The sequence below is a fragment of the Sparus aurata genome, chromosome 8, assembly GCF_900880675.1.
Source record: "Sparus aurata chromosome 8, fSpaAur1.1, whole genome shotgun sequence".
NCBI classification, from domain to species: Eukaryota; Metazoa; Chordata; class Actinopteri; order Spariformes; family Sparidae; genus Sparus; species Sparus aurata.
The window spans coordinates 18859672-18879488 of record NC_044194.1 but is presented as its reverse complement, the minus strand read 5'-3'; the positions used below and the strand labels follow the sequence as shown (position 1 = coordinate 18879488).

General features: G+C 39.0%; 1 protein-coding gene across 1 annotated transcript in view; it reads left to right on the top strand.

Moving 5' to 3' along the window:
- The first annotated feature begins 2482 nt into the window (after positions 1-2482).
- peak1 (pseudopodium-enriched atypical kinase 1) overlaps positions 2483-19817 on the top strand; it is a 61817-nt gene continuing 44482 nt past the window's right edge. Inside the window, 2 exon segments of the mRNA XM_030424990.1 lie at positions 2483-2594; positions 9744-9831. The gene's annotated coding sequence lies outside the window, so the exon portion shown is untranslated.

Below are 19817 nucleotides of genomic sequence, written 5' to 3'. Positions count from 1 at the left end.
ACTCCATATTTCATTGGTCATTGACACATTTCACCCAGATTGTAGCCCCTCGTAAAAAGGTCTACAGTTAGTGCTGTGCTCTCACTCTTTAATGAACTACCTACCAGCCTTTTTCTCACTTTACAACCAATGCCCTTGTGGGTCCTTGGACCAATTCCACCCCACATTGCCCTGTTTTTATTCTGAATCTGGTCCCAGGCCCCTGAGTGTAGGACACATATGGTCCAGATGTCAGCACAGACGATGGGGCCACATAGACCTCATCTCATCATCTGCCAACTGCACTGACATCTGCATGCATAGTACCTTTGTGGTCAGTAGGAAATGGCCTCTTTAAGCTAATTTAGTACCGCTTTGCTACCGTCACTGGAAAAAGCTGGTAGTCATCAACGGCCTCTGTCTTCTTCGTTAGAAATGATGCATAAAAGCTGAGAAACCCTAAGCGAGAATGCCTCGGATTTGTTTTGGTTGTTAAACAGTCATTCATAGCGGCCACCTAATTTGAACAAGTAACTGTGGAGAGAGCCCTGGGAAGAAGGCGTATTAGATGTGGAAACTCTGATGGGTTTTGTTTAGGTTGATCTTATTTCAACTGGCCTTTGAGCTGCGCACATGTTGGCGACCGTTTTGAAAATATAAAAATGCTTCAGCAACTGTAACTGATCATGACATAGATGATCATTCACTAGAAAAGAGGTGCTTGAGGCTCATAATTTGAATCAGAATCAACTAAATCTGGTGTTGGTTTTGTTGTCTTGAAGTCAAAAGGATGCACTTGCATCCTTTGAAAGTATTGCACTAAAGACTTTTGATCAAACTAAATTATTGTTTTGCATCATTAATGGATGGTTTATCAATGAGCATGTTCCCTTTGATAAGAAATAATTTTGTCTTTGCTGTCTGTCATTTTGGTTTTTGGTTACCTAATAAAAGCTGGATTTGTGACATAAGTGAGTCATGAACACTGAAGAGACTGTTGATGAGGCCAGTGTACTTAAAGGGTAACTCCACCAATAATACACATTAAAGTGTGTTTACAGGTCTTGGGGAGTACTAATGTGTATGTGAAAAGTAGTATAAAGCCTTCTGTGGCCCATAGGAAGTCGCATCTAATTTGATGAATTGCATTGTGGGTAATCCCAGGTTTTGAAAAGAAGTCCACTGCTCTCTCATTGCAGTAGTACTCTCCAAGACCTGTAAACACACTTTAATGTGTAAAATAGTGGAGTTGCCTTTCAAGGCTAGAGCTTCCCAAGTTAATGGTTATCAGCACTGCTGTGTTAAATCATTTTAAGTGTTTGGTCTCTGTGAGGGAAAGAAGGAGCATTTGAGCTATTAATTATACATATATTTTTATGTCGGACATTTTGGCATGTCACAGCAAGAAAAGCACAGGTGTAATTGTTAACATTTAATTGCAACATTCGATTTAGGTGAGCGTTTTCCAGGGTCCTGGTGTCATGCATCACTGGCACCCATCGTGGAGACATTCAATGGAATTGAGCCATTGTTATGACAAAATGTCAGTCATGACAAAGATCTATTACATCCAGTATAAGACTCACTGTAAGACTAAATATGATTCATACTGTTTGTAATACTTTTAGGTATTTCCTAAAATAACCAAGGAGATTAAAAATGTTAATAACATGTCTTCTTCACAGTTGTTATATTTTTTTTGGTTTATTTATCTTTATATCCCACTGAACAACCCTTTGAAGATGTTTTATCTAGTTTCACAGCCAGGGGGTGGAATTGCAAGCCTATGGAGGGTAACACTTGCTCAGACACTGTTATTTGGCAAATCCCCAGAAAAAAAGAAAAATCCTACCCTTCTGGCTACTGATTTGCTTCACTGGTACATGCCTTGTTCTTTGATAGTAGGAAGAGGAGATCACTTTCTCTGTCTCACTCACTCCCTTTACAACCCATTACGCTACTGAAATGTCTACTAAATACGTACTAAGCCAACTGGAGGTTTCTTTTGCTTAGGTCTACATCTATGGGAGGTTGACAGCTGTTCGACCCTGCTCCTGCCTGAAAAGTGAATCGTTAAGAGGCATTATGAAACTGATAGGTCTCAAAGGGAATTCTGTCCTACTGGGAGAATTCAGCTTGGACTCGTTCTCTCATTTCCTCTATTTTTTATTCTGTATCCGTTCGCCATGAAATATTCTCAATGGGCCTGGATGACGTCTCTGTTGTAGTGAGTTTGTCACACGTGGGGCTTAACATAGGTCCAGGTCAATGTAGGTCCTGCCACTCATCCTCTTTTCTTTCTTTTCCCTCTTCTTTTACCCTTTAGTCTTTATCTGTAAGAAGCCCACTTGATTATATTCTTATCCTGCTGTTTTTCTTACCATTCTCGTTAGCGCGTTCTCATTTCTGTAATGTTTTTGCTCCCTCATCGTGGACCACTCTCATACTTGTTCCCTCCCTCTCTCCTCACAAAGCTCCTGAGCCCTCCCTTCCTCCCTTCCTCCCTCCCTCTCTGTCTCTCATTCATGCACCAGCAGCATATCGACTACGTTTGTCATGTGCCTCTCTCGCCCATCTGCCTGCCTGGCCACTGATCGGATACACGCCGCTGCTTTGTAAGTAGCTAACCACGTTTTTTGGTGGTTTACTCTTCATCTCCCTCCTCTTTTTTGCTCTTCAAGAAACTCAACAACTGTTGCTGTCTGCTCAGTGTGGTAGAGGCTTGCTTAGCATACTGACAGGCTCAGAGACACACATGGAGGAGATGGTCAAACAAGACTTAAGAGATCCACATAGAAAAAGGTTGTGCAGAGGAACAGATTAGATGAAGTGAAGTCAAGGAGAAGCGGACGAGGGGGAGTCACAAAGCAGCGTATGCATCATTATTAACCTCTCTTGTCTCGAGTGACAAGTGTTCGGAGCAGGGACTTTCAGCGCTGAAGGGACGCCCTCTAATTAAGCAGGATGAGTGGCTTTGGACAGCAGGCTCACATGTTAATGAGAACACTTTATACAGTGGAGTAGTTGCAGTTTATTGTTTGTGGAATGTGTCATTGCCTCAAAAATACTTTTTTTTAAACACTACTTTTTCTCTGGACATGCAACTTCTTTCCATTTCCATAAAATCTTTCCACCTCCCTGTTCCTTTTATATTCTTTCATACAATAATTTAGCAGCTTGTTCTTTTTCTTGTCTTTGTGAATATTGAATGTGTGGAAGCAGCTTCTTAAAGGAACTGTTGTTTTCAACCTGTCTCAGCTCTCTCTCAACACAATCTTCTACTGTCTACATAAAAAATTAAAGCCATAACAGTAAATATTTTTAACTGACTGTAATAATGTAACCTATAAGTCAAATAGAGAGAAATACACACTGAGATTGAGATGATAATTGATTTGGGTCATTTGCTCAAATATAAAGGAAAAAAGTACATATTCTGCAGTGCTTAGAGTACATTCAAGTTAATACAACTTGATTTGTGGCTTATCTGTGACTGTTTTTGTTCTATTTGATAATCCCACCCCTCCTCCAACACGTTTCTTTCCAATCAGCTCTAAGCGGGGGGACACAATACACACACATCTGCATGTTAGCTAATGCTTTTAGGCCTGACGAGAGAGTGTGTGTGTGTTTGACTGGATTGAAATCGAGAACAACACAAATCATCAGAGGTTATGTCACTGCTGAGTGGTAGTTGTGTGAATTAAAGGCATGATGGTTAAACCTAAAAGTTATTTTCTTATACAAAGCGAAAACCAGATAAGAATGTTGTTAAAGTTGTTTTTGTTATGGATGGGTTATTGGGCATCTTTCCATACACCATTTCATTTTATTTGTGATATTCTGGCAAAATCCTTTTAAATTTCACAGGTAAAGGTCGTGGGTGATGTCAAACACAAGAGGTTTTGGATTGAGAATAATACTTCACTTGGCCTCATGTGACCTCAGCGTTCTTTTTCTAGTACAATGATCCAGGCAGACTTTAAAGCTTTGACTGGCATGTTCTGCACCTTTCTCTATTCCCATTTCACCCAAGTGAGAGAACTAAGAGCAGGTGACAGAATTAATCGACTGGGTGAAAATTCAGAAGCTGTGTCATGGCAACTCACATGGACGTCATGGACAATCTACAGTTGCTACTTAATAGCAGTCTAAAAAGTAGAATGGCACTCAGCAGAGAGCATGCCTATCTGGCAATGTTTAAGAAAGTGAGAAAAAACTCCTGGATCTGTCCCTTTTAAAAGTCTTAATTTGTTTGATTGTTGAGTCTCTATTTTACAAATGGCACCTTGAACCAGATCATCACCGAAGGTCAATAGGTCTAGACCAGTGGTTTACAAACTTTTGACTTTTGACCAAGCCATACTAAAGGGCAAGCCAGAGTCTGAAGGCACACCTGTATTTGTATCCGTGCAAAGTAGCCTTTGTAACACGTCTTATCGGATCACTTTGTATATGTTTATTTTAGTTCTAGGCTATAGATTTTACTTCTGTATTTGGAAATCAATGTACAAGAAAGGATACAGCTGCACCTTTTGGGAACCCTTCGTCTACACCAGCCCGAGACCCATCCTCCAAACAAAGTGTCCTGGAAATTGGGTCAGTAGTTTTTGTCTTGCTGACAAACCAGCCAACAAACGGACATGGGTGAAAACATGGAAATGTCTAAATTCATCCTGCAGGAAGAAAGACAATACAATTCTGCAATTTTGCTTAATAGAATAGAATAGAATAGAATTACTTTAATGATCCCAGACTGGGAAATTATTTTGTTACAGCAGTAGTGGGTCAGCAAATAAAACACTTAAAACACATAAATAGAATCCAATATATACATAGTGTATATATACAGTGCACAGTGTGCTATAAACAATAAACAATAATAATATATACAACAAAACAAAATATGCAAAATATACTATAACAATAATAATATATACAACAAAACAGTAGAGAGACCAGAGTTCTCAGTCAGGCAGAGGTGAGAGAGTTATTGTATAAAGTAATGGATTGTGGCAGGAAAGATTTTTAAGTGAAGTGTCTTACAATTAGGTGACTTGTTTTTGGATCTGCCCACTCCAGCACACATGTCTGTGTATCTGCACTAAGCCTATCACTGAAAATGCAGTGTAGGTTGAAGATTTGAGATTGAAGGTTGCTATGGAGACAAGGTCAAGGTAGAGCATAATGACAGGAAGTAATGATAAAAATGAGTCGAAGCACAACAACCATTCTGATGACTAGGATGGACTGTGTTTGCATATTTATGAAGCTGCCAATAGGGTAAGTTACAGTTGATGGTAACAATTACCTCGTCTGTGTGGCAGCGACTCATCGTCTTAGCTTAGGATCTTGAGTGATAATTTGCTTGTGGTCTTCCACTGAGCCCTGTTGGTGTAAAAGCTTCCTGTGTGTCTCTGTACTCAACCACAGTCTTACTATACATCCAACACACCATATTTAAGAAAAACAAAGGTCATACATCTTGAAACAGGCTAGTGTTGCAATCCCTCAAACTTATTGGAAAAATAACGTTAAAAACTGGAGCGATCAATGCCAGTTTCGTACTTAAAACATCATTAGTCTTTGGAACATACAGTACTTCGTTAGTACTATTTAAAAAGACAGAAAGGTTGATGGTTGTTATGTTGCGTAGATACAGACTAACCTACAAACTACACATAGAGTCATTGTCTAACTAAGTGGATGTGGTTACCTGGTATATTTTTCTTGACAGCCATGTGTGTGATTGATGGATTATAGAGTCATGCACCTTAATTCAGATTTCAGGTAGGCGTCATGCACAATTTAGGATAATTTACTCAAAGTGTTGTCAACAACAGATACCCATGTTGAATCCTATTTTTGCATCTCTGGTCTGGTTTCAGTATTCTCTTCTCTTCTTTTTTTCCCACTTGTCTTACAATGGTTTCAGTTATTCCGCTGTGAGCTATTTGCTCAGCCTCTCTGCAGGCAATGTTAATGACCGTGAGTCAGCAAATTATGCCTAGAGAATCTGGCCATGGACTTGGAAAGGTGAAGGTGGTCTGGGAGTCAGGTGAAAAGCTGCTATATATTTATATAAAATATTTACCCGCTGGGGATCAACAGAGGTTTTTTTCAACAACTGCAGCTGTGACCGCAAATCAGTACTAATTATACAGCTGTACAAGCAGACATGAACATATATTTGAGTTAGCTAATTTTCAGCATTCATTTTCATCCAGTTCAGACTGCTTGAACATCTTTTGGCCTTTAAATAAGCAATTTGTCCTAAACTTCCTTTTACTTAGCAGTCATAAAAAAACAGCAGAAGGCCTAAGTCACCCATATATATAGACATTTAACAAAACTTGCAGACCACAGCCATACTAGTTAAAAAATACAATTGTTTTCAAGCCACCCAGTCATGCTTAGAAAATAAAGCACTCAGACAGTCAATTAAAAGCCTGTTTAGTGTGCCAGTCGAAAACTCAAACTGTTATTACTGTGTCAAAGCAGCAACACACAAACACACACAATGTTGAGGGTTTCAGAGGAGGCAAACCAATAGCATGCCAGAGCTGTGAGTCCTGTGGAAGGGAATTTACAGGTAGCAGGTGGACTACAGCAACCAGCTGTTGTTTACTCGTTACGAGGAAGCTATTGTGGTCAATTAAGTTCACAGAGGTAGGGACATCTGACAGTGGCTACTGCAAACAACACACTTTAATTTTAAGAGTACTCAAATGTGCAAAACAAAGAGTCTTGGACTGATAAACTGGCATACTCTGAAGAGGAATACCACAACACAGAGTGGTGGTAAACTAAAGGTGTGATAATCCTGTTTATGGCTGCAAGGCTGCCAGTTTCAAAGCTGTAAATTTAGGCTAACAGTATTAACAAAAACAACCAATTTTTTGTGATCTTTCTTCTATCCAAAAGTTTTATTGTGTAGCTTGCAGTTGTGGATAGCTCTTGGAGTGTGAATGAGGGCAGAGCTTGGGGGAGGAGGTGTTCTACTCAACTAAAATGACTCCTAACTGTCTGGTCATGCACATTGATCCTCAAGCTGTTCCACACAGAATTTATCATACAACGATCACAGCTAGCTGGATATGTTTCTTCCCCAGGACAACAATTCATCATAAGAAGAGATCCTTTATCAGGAAAAATTACATTTCTTTTTCCACATGAGTCTTATTTTTGTTGTTTAAGTCATCTTTTCTGACATTTTACCCATTTAGTTGATAGCCATCATCTTGTTTCATCCCTAGAATAGAGTCGGTTAGGGCAAATGATCAGATGATCAATCATATTCAATATACAAACCCTTTCTAAACACCTTTTGGAACTATTTTATCTTATTTCTCCTAAGGTGAATCAGATAATGCACCTCGAGGGTTATATCCTTTGGTAGACATTTTTATATCGCAGTACAATATATATCGTAATATCGCACAGCTCTAACATGAAGTTGTTCCTTATGCATTTATAAACATAAGAAATACATAAACAAGAACAAAAATCCCATTTATCAGATTTTTTAAAAAACCCCACACTAGACTGAGGAGAGAGGAAGCTTGCATGTAATGAAATCAAGTGTAATTTTATTCATTATGTAGGTTCACTATTGCACAACATGTTTATCACTGCAGAACTTCCAAGGATTTTCCCTCCACATTCCCATTATGTCAGATATTTTTTCCATTCTAGAGCAAATGAATAGGCTCATAAGAAAAACCCAATGCTCCGGAGATGACTGTGGCTATTTTTATCCCCCAACAAGATACTTCGTCCTCGTATGAATTAATGCAGAACGGTTTGTAAGATAGAACCACGAACATGCTGGAATGGAATTTGCAAATGGATGGAGCAATTTCAATGCCTTCACAGCAAATATGTGCTCCCTTCACAGTTGGCACCAAATCCACCAACTGGATTAGGAGAACAGTTACTGTCCAGTTTATTTTCAGCACACAGGATAATAGGACAAGATGGATATGTACATGCTGCTCAGTAGAGGACCGTGTAATTATGCCTTCAGAAAAGCAGTAAAGGCAGCATAACAACCAGCAGAGGTAGAGCTCTGACCATATTTTCCTAGCTTTTAAATGAGCTACTCCCTCCCGTGTGCCCGGTGCACAGGTGGAGTTTCATTCAAAAGTGGAAACGTAAGGCGAGTTGTTAGTGTTTTTAGAAACTCTTTAGTTCTGAAAATGGAACCACATTTCAGTTCAGCCCATTAATGTGAGACACATAGCATGTATGATAACTGTTCCAGCCTCCTTTCTAACTGAAACAGAAACTTTGTGTTTGTTCTTTTTACTCTTGAAATGCAGTAAAGCGCAAATGGTGTTTTGTCACATTTAAAGATATGATGTAATGATTCACAATGTCAAATACATTAGAATTACGGCTCAAATAGTGTTAGATTTATATGGACTCACCAGACTTTATTTTATTTTTTTACCAACTGCGACTGCAACAGCTTGTTTCCATCCTCACTGTTCACTGTCTGCGTTTGTGTCATTGAGGCTAAATGGTTCTTGGAGACATCTGCTGTAGTAGGAACTACTGGACAGATTTTTGTCAGCACCATGACATCACAACTGTGAAAGACACAGTCATGAAACTTTACATATCTGAGCTGAAGTCAAAATGGGATTGGTGTGGTCTACCCATGAGTACTGAGTAGTAATGTAGTAATGACTACTGACTACTCATGGGTCAAAAGTGAACATGTTGCCAGGCATTGCAGCTGGTGTGCTCCCCTTGCAAGATGGTTTTTAGTTTGCTTTAATCATCATTGCACTAATTAACCGTTTGAAACCACACCATCTGCAGCCGGCTGCAGATTTGTGTTAACGTTGTGTTGCTCTGCACAAGCAAGACCTCATTTGTTGAGCTATTGTCGTCATGCTTCACTGCGATTGGCACAGCTGTTTCAGAGCGATGAGACCAGTGATGTGACTGACAAAAAAGTGTTTATTATTTACCACACCCTTCAGTCTATGTTTTCCACCACTTGGAGAAGCCCACACAGTGCGTGTGCCCAAGACATACCGCATAGTGTTTGTTGTTGTGCTTTCGTAATTAAAAATAGTTCAGAATCATGACTGCCTAACAACCATGGCTCACTACAAGATATAATACCTACATATGCATTTCATTGTTTCTCTGTTGTGTTTTGTGTTCTGATGCAACAACAGCTTTTCTGCACAGAAGATGAAGATGAAGATGTTCCCTGGGTGCTAAATGTACCACTAAATCAGATTTTTGTTTAATGATGCTACTTCTGTTGAGCTGCTTGTTGAAGTTTTCTTTTTGTCATTACCAATAGATCTACTAGCAGTAGTTCAACCAGGAAATTATATTTAAATGGAATGGACACTTTTGAATTTTTTTTGTCACATTGTATTACAAGCAGAAGAAACAAACTTTTACTACTGAAGGTCTATGAGGCACAGGTCTTCACAGCCAATTAAAGATTAAATTAGTACATACAGTATGCATCAAGTTGTGTCGACTAAAAACAGTCTGTTTTTAGATATTGCTAAATGTACCAATAAATCTGATCTCTGTCCTGTAAAGCGATGCCAGAGTAATGACTTTCTCTCAAAATGAACCATGAGTTTAAGACTCTGCCTCAGGCAAACTTAACAATGCCTTTTTTCTTCTCTCCCTGTTTCTGTTGAATTTCTCTGTTTCCTCTTCCATCACCCTCCTTCATCATTCTGTCTCCCATGCATTCTTTTTTTTCTTTCTCTGTCTGATTTTCTCAGTCATTTGTAGGTTCCAGAAGTAGGTCCACCTCTGCTTCACCAATTCCGACTCCATGGCTGCCAGCGCTGCCTTTTGATTCGTTACACTGTGAGTTCACTCCTGTTTGTCCATCTGTGTTTTTCGTGTCCTCATAAGCATTTCTTGGTTGTTTAGTCAGACTACTCAGCATGCCCACTTAAATTAATGACATGCCAAATTGTTGGTTTATCCTCTGCAGCACCTGCCTCTCCATGACTTTATTTGTGGAAGTGTTTTTGAAATGTGAAGAAACAATTTTGTGACTCTAAAAATTGATGCCAAGACAGTCTGGTTACTCCCCATGGACTGGATACGTGCTGTGATTAGTCACTCATGCTGCGTTCATTATTCTGCTGATTCCACTCTCTAAACTGTTCTAGCACATTCTGTCATTAGTACGAAAGCGCTGGCTCTATGCGTGTAGTCAGTGTTCCCAAGTAAATGTAACTTTGCTTCTTTTTTAAGGCTTTTTGAGTCTTACACTCAAATTCTGCTATACAAATGGTGTTTTAAAATGACTGATGAATAAACCTTAACCTTTCATGACTGACAAAGTATTACTAGCCACTGCAGTTGTATTGCCCTGTGTATTATTTCAAAACAACTAAATCTCTCCATATTTGATACAATATGGTAGAGGTAATAGAGGTACAGTATATAACTGCTGATAGAACATCTGTTTCACTTGAATGTATGCTGCTTTGCCAGCCCGTTCTCACTCCCAATGCAGCAAACACAGCAATCTGTTCAGTGGCCATAGGCTTCTGAAAATCATGCTGTAGGTCTCCCTCAAGCGTCACTACCTGAGGTGCCCCTCTAGTGCAGTAGCATAAAGAGCGAGAAAGGCCGGAGTTGGGGGCGGTCAGCGGTGGCTGGATGATCCAACACTGGACTTTCCTCCAGAGACTGGGGTTTGTGTCCAGAGGTGAACAAAGAGTCAAGAGGGATTTGTTTTTTAAGCATGTTCACCAGCTAATTGCTAACGTTGTCTGTATGCTTTGGTACAGGGCCCACCAAAAACAAGTGCAGCTTAAAATTCCTCAACATTGTTTTCTTGTAAATGTTCAACCAGACAAATTAACCTTTTTTGTATTTTTTGTATTTTTGAGGATTTTGTTGATGACTTACCTTTGCTAACATTGTCATGCACTTATTATCCTGCTAATGATCTCTGTATCCATATGCTTTGGTGCCAGCTGGGTAAAAAGCAGCCATCTGTGGTGTTGTGTCTCAGCAGGTTTGGGTCCTGCTCTGTTTGCATGTGTTCTGTCTCCACAGCTCCCACCACAAATGTTGCTGTATGTGTTTGTGTTTGTGTAATGACAATAGATTCTTTATGTGCTGCACTTGACCTTTTACAAAGGAACACAAGACAAGCTGTCTTCTTTTCGCTTTTGTCTGCAACATTTGCTTTTCTTTGGTGCTTTTGTATTGAGACATCGGAGACACACACACTAGGCCTGAACTTTTTGGGTTAAGATGTTTGTGTGATATGTTTTTACAATATAAATCAGAGGACTTTCCTTGGAAGACTGCATAGCATTAGTTTGCCAAGTGCTACAAGGGAAAGAAAGTCCTTACCGTAGGAAGTTGTGGTTCTTCCAGTTTGGCAATTCTTTGCAGAAACGTTGTGCAAGCTCTTGTTGATATTGAGGGTCGACTTGAATTTATGATAATTCTTCAGACTCCTTGTAAGTACTGATGATGGCACACATTTCCATTGCAATATTGATGCTGAAATTAAATATTTTTCATCCCTCCACCATGCCAAGAAAAAAAGCAATACATTCTGGTTAGAAGCAAGACTCCCTCTCACTACTAGGAAGTGTGTGAAATCTTATTTTTGATTTTTTTCGTTCTTAATGAGACCCGTCAGGCTTGATTTCACACACATGCACAGAGTCAAATGGTTCGGGGCTGGTTGGAGGAAGCGAGGAAGATGAAATGCTCGTTCAGGCAAAGGCATAGTTACTGTACCTTGTGTGAGCTGCTGTACAAAGCAAACATCGGGTCTTTCTTTCAAAGCTTTCAAACCCACAGGCAGCTGCTCGCCTTCATCCCTTGTGCATTTCACCTGGAAGTGTCAGTGGCGTAGGATGGCATTAGTGTTCTCCTGCTGCCTATGCCCTCTCCAATATCCTTTAGTTTCTGCTGCCGTTGGTTTGTTTTGCACTTGGCAGTGAGGAGCAGGGAGGTGTTGTGTTCAATGTAATTGGATGATGTGGTATTGCTTTGCAAGCTTTTGAATGCCAGCGGTTGTTTCTTGGCCGACAACTCTCATCACCTTCTTCAAAGCCACACAAAAAATGATTGCTCACATTGCATAAATTAAAGTTAGGTCTTTTTCCAAAAGTAGTTGCTTATAAAATACTGTAAACAACAGTGGACTGGTCAGGGATTTGTTGTTGTTTTTGCTTTGATTACTATCATAACAATTTTTGCCAGCTACCAGCAAACTACCTTAATTAGGGTCACATCTTTTCTAAAAAACTTTATTAAATGTTTTGCAGGAATAAAGAGCCTGCTTCTCATTTGTCATGATGCAGTTCAAGCCCACTCAGTTGTAAGGGTTTATTCCAACACAACTGTTGTATATAATGTCTTGCTGGAGTTGATCATTTCTAAACTTGGACGAAGCCTACTTGGCATCACTTGAATAACTTTACTTGCAAAATACATTTTTGATATCAAGCTGAAACTCATTAATGAGAACAATGATTTTATTATCTCTTTTAGCTCGCCTATTGAGATTTTCTTTTTCATCAAAGTCTGTCACATTTTTGAAAAAACACAAAAAGACAGCTGTGAATGTTTTCCAAACTGGAGCCAGATTTCTGGATTTGCATAGCCATTCCCCAGAGAGCACTGTTAGCGGGCAGAGAAACAGACAAAGCCATGGTTAAATCATTAGTAAAATAAGCCTGTCCCCCATTACCATCAGCCTGACTCAGTCCAACACCACCACAAGAGAAGGGAGAGAATTTCTACACTTACAAAAACACAGTTTTTCTCTATTGGTGGTAATTGGGAACTGTTATCAAATCTGTCCCCCTTCTCATTTCTCCCCGAGTTGAGCACTGCAGCAGAAACGGGCAATTGTTCCACGAAGAAAGTAGGACGGGTTTGTCCAGCAGCTTTGTTTATATCTTGAGGCTGTGTGTAGCTTCTTATTCTGCCTATATATCCAGTTTCCCATGCGAGTCTTGTATTCCAGAAAGTCTAATCAAGGCCTGGGTAGGCAAGTGTTGAATGTAAAAGAATGAAGAGTGTCGAGTGTTGTTGTTTTTTTCTGAGTGCTTTCATCTTCTTTCGATTTGTATCAGTATTGTAAAATACTGTTAATTTTTATGACATGTCTGTGCCATTGTTACAGCAACTGTTATTTGTATTATTGTTGTTGGTTTTTAACAAGGACAGATAGGTAGAAGCAGTGCAAGAAATCAGATAATTAGGATGTCTAGCCAAAGCTAATTTGCTTCCTGTTCCTCATTAAGCTTTAAAAATCAGGATAAACAAGCCAAATAAACAGACAAGACAGAGTCAGAATAAGAAACAACAAACTCAAAAGTAGTTATTGGACTGGTTTTCCAACAAGCGTCTATTTCATAGGGTTTTGGTAATGAAAGCAGGGAGGATGTTGGGAGAAAGCCTTTGTGAGCTCCACAGTCATCACCAACCTGCCCCTGGCTAATCACTGCATCAGTTTTACACCAGAGCGTGGAGAGTGTTTGTGACTGAAACAGAGAGAGTGAGAGTGAATGAGCGTACAGTATGTATCATAGAGGGAGTGTGGCAGTGTGGGTGAGAGACAGAGAAAAGATAAAACTGTAAGCGGGAGAAGAAAATCTCATGATGACATGCTTGTTATTTATAGCCCTACAGCCGGATTGGGCATTAATATAGACCTGCTACAGTGCTGCAGTTGTGCATTAAGCAAGTTCAGTTCAGTTTGTATGCATTTCTTCCAGGTGAAATATGTGCACTTTCCCCATTTCCCATGACCAGCACATTAACAGCGTGACTGAACATGTTTCACATGTCTTTTTAGGGCCTCATGTTCTTTTTCATGCAAGTTATTAAACATGCCCAAGAAAATCGGCTCATGTTGGACCAGGGCAAGCAGAAACGCCTGTGGGTTTCACACTAAGCAGACTCCAGATATGTTTTATCACCCTCCCACTGACTGTTTTCTTTGTGGTTTATGTTAAAAGATTCTTTTTTTGTGCTCTCAATACTTTTGCTACCACTAGGGATTTATAGAGTCGTGTTACTAAGGGAATAAAATCTACCATAACATGGAATTTGCACATGACTTTAAACAGCTGAGATGTTTTGCTCTACAGAAATGGCTTTCCGAAAGCTAAAAAGCACACAGCCAAGTGTCTAATGTGTGATGGTATCATGTTGCACATTTTTTACCTGCTCCTGTGACAAGGACTTTGTGAACGCTGAGGCAGCACACACTGGGATTTTTCCCGGAATACAAGGAACACTTTGTTCCTGTTCTGAATTTATGTGATCAGGTAGAAGCTTTGCACATATAAATTTGTGTGAGCAGTCAAGTAGCTCTACAAAAGCTGCCTTGTAGTTATTTTCAATGGAATGTGTTTAATGATGTCAGGTATTGCTTTAAGTTTATATAGATATCCAAGAATTTTATATTAAATGGAGGATCTTTGGATGTGGTCAATCAGACAGATCGGAATATAGCATAGAAAAAGTAATATTGATTTTTAAGTGATTACTAACACTAGTTCAACAATCAGTTGTGGAATACAGTTACAGTACAGTACATCTTCAGGCTGAGCACTATCTAGTATACATTTGTACATAACCAGTCCCTGCAACTCAAGCTTCCCTCAGACGTCCTATTTCTTCTGTTCACTTTTAAACTTTTATCTAAAAAAGTGCTACATTTAGCACTTTTGAAAAGCTGTTACATGTGATGTGTATTCTTGAGGTGTTATGATGCCAAACAACTTTACTGATAATTACAAAACAAATTTTACTGAATAGTTACTTATAGCTTACTTTTTTTGGAATGAAACTATGTACCTCTCTTCAGTCTTTTGTGTGTGTGTGTGTGTGTGTGTGTGTGTGTGTGTGGGTGTGTGCGCGCACGCGCATAAATCTGTGTGTTATTTTGTGTGTATGATGAACTCCCACACATCTGGCTGTGTCTGCTCTGCCTACTTTGCTGGTGTTTGTCTGGAGGCCAGCGGGTTGGTCTCCCCAGAGACCTGTACTGGCTCTTTCCCAGGCCAGACTGCAACTCTCCCAGAGCTTGCACAATACTAAACACTGCGCTGGAATGTTGTTGCTTTCATTTTTTTCTCTTTCCTTCTTTTTAGTTTTGCTCTCCCTCACTGTCTTTGTCATTGAGTTTTTGCAACTTACACTCCCTTTCTCTCTACCTTTTCTATCAACCTGAATACCTGAATAAGCCCCTTCTCACCCCAATCAACCGAGTTGTTGCTTTGAGCCATACCTCCTTATCGAGAGTATTTGCAAATTGGTCAAATAAGGTTGCAATTATAATGCATTGATTTAATGCAGTTAACAGTTTCACATCTTCTTGGCATGAAATATGTTCTGAAACTGCATATTGAGCCCTCAGGCTGCAATGAGGTAAATAACCTCAAAAGATTTACCACAGTGGGTCTTACTGAAAGCATTCATCCTGTTCAATATTTTTTTTTCTACTCGCATAACTTAAAGGTAAAAGTATATGAGGTGGATGTTACTACTCCTTGAGGCACATTTTGATCACAAATAACTTTTGGGCTCCAAATCAAAACTTGACATTTACAACTAAATCAAAAACAAAATTTGGTCATTTACAGCAGTTTCCATTCAACAGTATCAAGAGCTTGTAGTTGAGGTCCCCTCTGGCTATATTGGAACGACACTGCATCCTACCATCTTATGGTATTGTTGAACCAACAGCTTACTGCTGCAGTCAGGTCATTGTTTTGACATTATCATGTGGTTTTTATTGGCTGTTCATAGTCAGATCTGTCAGTGAATCAGCTTCGTGAGGTGAGCTTATAATGAGGTTGTTTGGTTGTCAATTTACTCATCACTGTCTGTCAACACTACTACTGGAAGGGCTTTTACAGTCCATGTTTTCAGATTGCTTACTCTGGGAAGATTCAATACTTGAAGGAACTAAAAAGGGGGCAGTGAAATGTTTTGGCTAAAATGTGTGCTTAAATTGCAAGTAGCTCAGTTCTCTTGCTCTGCATTCTTGCTTTTCATTTTACAGTGAAAATACTAGTAATGAAACAAATGATTTAGATTTCACTCTGCAAATATTCTTTTTGCAATAAATATGATAGATAGTACAAGGAATATAGCCCCAAAACAGTCTCTACACCCACATCATTTATTTAAAGCTCAAATTTAGCTCTTACAAACTAAAGGTCAGACGAGTGAAAGTTTTTGCTTCAAACATAAAAGAAACAATAGTGTTTCCTTGGCAGGAAAGAAACTAAAACGGAGGTGTTCCCTTTTGATATTTACCTACTGAAGGATTACAAGCATTTATATGAATGTCAATGATCTACAATCTCTCTCTAATCCCAAATACAGGAATGCTTGGAATACATTTTATGACTTCATAGTTCATATTGATCATGTATTCCATGCTTTTCACTGTCTGTGGTTATTTACTTGTTTAAAGGCTTTGTGACTGTCCAAAGAACTAAAATTACTTGCAGCAAAAGTCCCATAAATCTCTGTATGCACACACATAAAACAGCAACACACATAGACAATCATTCATATACACTAACACGCACACGCACACACACACACACACACACACACACACAGACACACGCACACAGAGCCTGCCTTCTAACCACTTAGTACATCACAGTGGATACAGTCCATTACACTCAGTCCATCTTGTGTTTCATAAATATGGATGAGCCCTTAATGCAGTGTGAACACTGTAAAGGCCAATTCACAAAGAAAACCATTCCTTTGGCTTTTTTAAGTCCATCTTTTGTATGATTCTGTTGTGTCATTTTTTTCATATCATCAGTAGTTCCCTAGTATTTTGATGTGCCATGTAATAATGTGAGTTCTGAGGAAACTGTTTCGCTGCACTAAAATCTAATTTTATAAACAAGGCACGACTGTCGCTTGTTGATGGATGTTTTTTCATTCCATGTTAAATTAGTTATTCCATAATGTATGCCAAGGTTAGTTTTTTTTTTTTTTTAGGTAATTACTTTAAAAGTGGGTCCTCCTATATTTGACGACACATAAATGTGATTACACCTGGAACTGTCTATTAGTTTGTCTCTCTTTCGGTCACATTCTTGGTTTGGATGGAAGTCTTATGCACAACATGGATGTGTTGTTTTCAGTGTGGATTTGACGTTGTTGTTTAAGCAAGAATGTGCTCTTGCTTATTGTGGTAAGCAAGAGCCCATTCATACCACTTTTACTCCAAAAAGTAGGCAATTTGCGTATCCCATTGCCAGTTTATGATCTTTTAGTTCAGTCTCTCATTCGAACTGGAGGCTGACTGACAGTTGTTCGAGTGCTGCTTAAAATAACATTATCTACTTTAATGCTCATCATAGCACCGTGCCGGAAGAGGGGCAAAAATTAATGTGAACCCCCGATATGTGGATATGTGGAGTGCTTTGTGGCCTCCTTGGTGGTCCTTGTGTTGTCAGCTCACTTAATTGTTTGGTTTGTGAAAGTAACTCTCAGGGGAAATTCTGTAGATTACATACCATGTCACTCACTAAGACTCATTTGTCTGTACATAACTGTGATGGAGAAGTCTGAGAAGTCTAGCTTTGTTTTACTTGGCTGTTTCTGAGTTTTACATGCTTTCCTACAGACTATTGCATTTTTCCTTTCTGTATCATATTTTGCAGATCACGTAAACTTAAATGATTTGATTTACACGTCCGTATGTATCCAAATTAATGAATTTGGGACACGTGAATCTTCATTGGAAAATGGCTGATAGAAATGGCTGGCCAATTATCTATTCTATGAAACTTCTATCTTATTAATGGGATTCACCTATTACTGTGAGGATCCATCTTTTATTTTACTGGCGTTGGGTCAGTCAATATTTCTGAACAAGTATCTCTGTCATAAAGATCGAGAACGACCCCCAGTGACACCAATTAGAATCCCACCACGGAGCTCCTCCGTTTACTATGAGCAAGAGGCTGATGAGTGAGTGTTTATTTCAGCTATTAAGCTAATAGGCGTTCACCTTATACGGGACTTCATAGCTGACTTTGAGCACTTAGTGAAACAGTAGTTATGTTAGCACAGTTAATTGGTTAGTAAATTTAAAAAAATGTGATTAGTGACTATTATGATAATTTATTAACAATTTTTGAAGCAAAGCATTTTAAATGATAATAATAATGGTTGTAGCATCTTAAAGGTATGCCATTTCTGGTTAATATCGTCATCTATGATATTAAAGGAAGAGTCTTTGGATTTGGGACTGTTAGTTGGACAAAAGGATTTTATCTGGGAAATTGTAATCTGCATTTTTTTTTACATTGTATAGTTAAACAGATTAATCGATTACTTTTTTGGGGGCCTATGTCGATACCAATGTTAGGGAGTAAAATTCTGATTTCAATACAGTTTCAGGGATCACATTCATTTCTATGTCCCTCTCAGGTCCTATTCTGTCTGTCTCAATAAGGAAAGAATGTGACTAAGCAGAGTTGACTTTTCACATTCATTTTAAATAGATTTTTTTTCAGTCCATTGAATCTGCTCTTTACCCCTCAATGGGAGAACAAATTTTTTATGCCAGCTGAATAGTTGACTTTGCTAAAAACAGGAGTTAAATTGTGCATCTAATGATATTCATACATGCGGAAAAGCTCCTTGAAGCTGGAGTGACATACAGTCACATTGGCAGAATCTCTCTGTGGACAGAAGCTGAAATTTGGTAGAAATTGGAAATTATGTGGAACAAGTCAGCTGTGACTCGGCATGGCTTTGCTCCTGAAATTGAAAGCTGGTTGGCATGTGCCAACACTCATGTACATACACAGTTAAACACACGCGGCTCAGGAAGAATGTGCTGAACCATTGTCACATAAGTAATTTTATTTCACATCACTTTTCTGGTGCTGCAGTCTGATTTTTTTTTTTTCCCCCAACCAAAGACCATTTCCTGAAAGAGACCTGTTAAGCACCATCAGCACCCATGACTAAATGAAGAGATTAGTCAGTGGCACCAGTAACAGTACTTTGAGGTGGCATTGCTTGAGTAGCTGGGGGAGATGTTTGAAGGTCATCACTTTAAATCCCTGGATGAGCTGAGGAAATCTTGAGGAAAGGAGGCAATAAGTGCAGCCTGCACTTCATTTTCTGCTGTCAGGGTGTCCTTCACCAAAGTGCTGAACTGCTTCTAAGAGGCTATGGTTGTACTCGATGTTCTTCCAACTGTGGTTGTTTGTGATATTGCCTGCAATGACCAGGTGAAATTAATTATAGATAGAAAGAACAGGTAAATTGATATGTGATTTTGCAGAGATCTTTAAAGAGGCAATACAGATATGGCAGCTGATGTTACTTTATTGCAGAAATATAAATATATTTCAATCAAAAGATTCAAGAGATCCTTATCAAAAATGTTTTTGTTTAACAAAGAAAAAGATCATGAGCTGTGTCCAAAATCACTCACCACCCACTATTTAGTGGACTATATAGCGAGTTTGCCATTTTTTTAGTGCCATCCGAATGTGTAGTGGAAATTATTACACCCCACAGATGACTCAAAGATATCTCAAATTATCCCACATTGCATTGTAAACAGTAGTGGACAACCTGGGCACTAACCAAGCCAATACCATAATGTACCATCATGCATTGAAAAAGGTGTTGTTTTTTCTTTTTTTTATTTACTGATGAGCTCACTATATAGACCTCTATGTAGGACTCCCTAGGCAGTGAGTCAGTGCGTTTACATGCACATCTTAGTCAGATTACAGCCATAGTTTGACTATGCTGCTCAATCGGACAACTGCTGTACTTGCAGCAATTATCCGAGT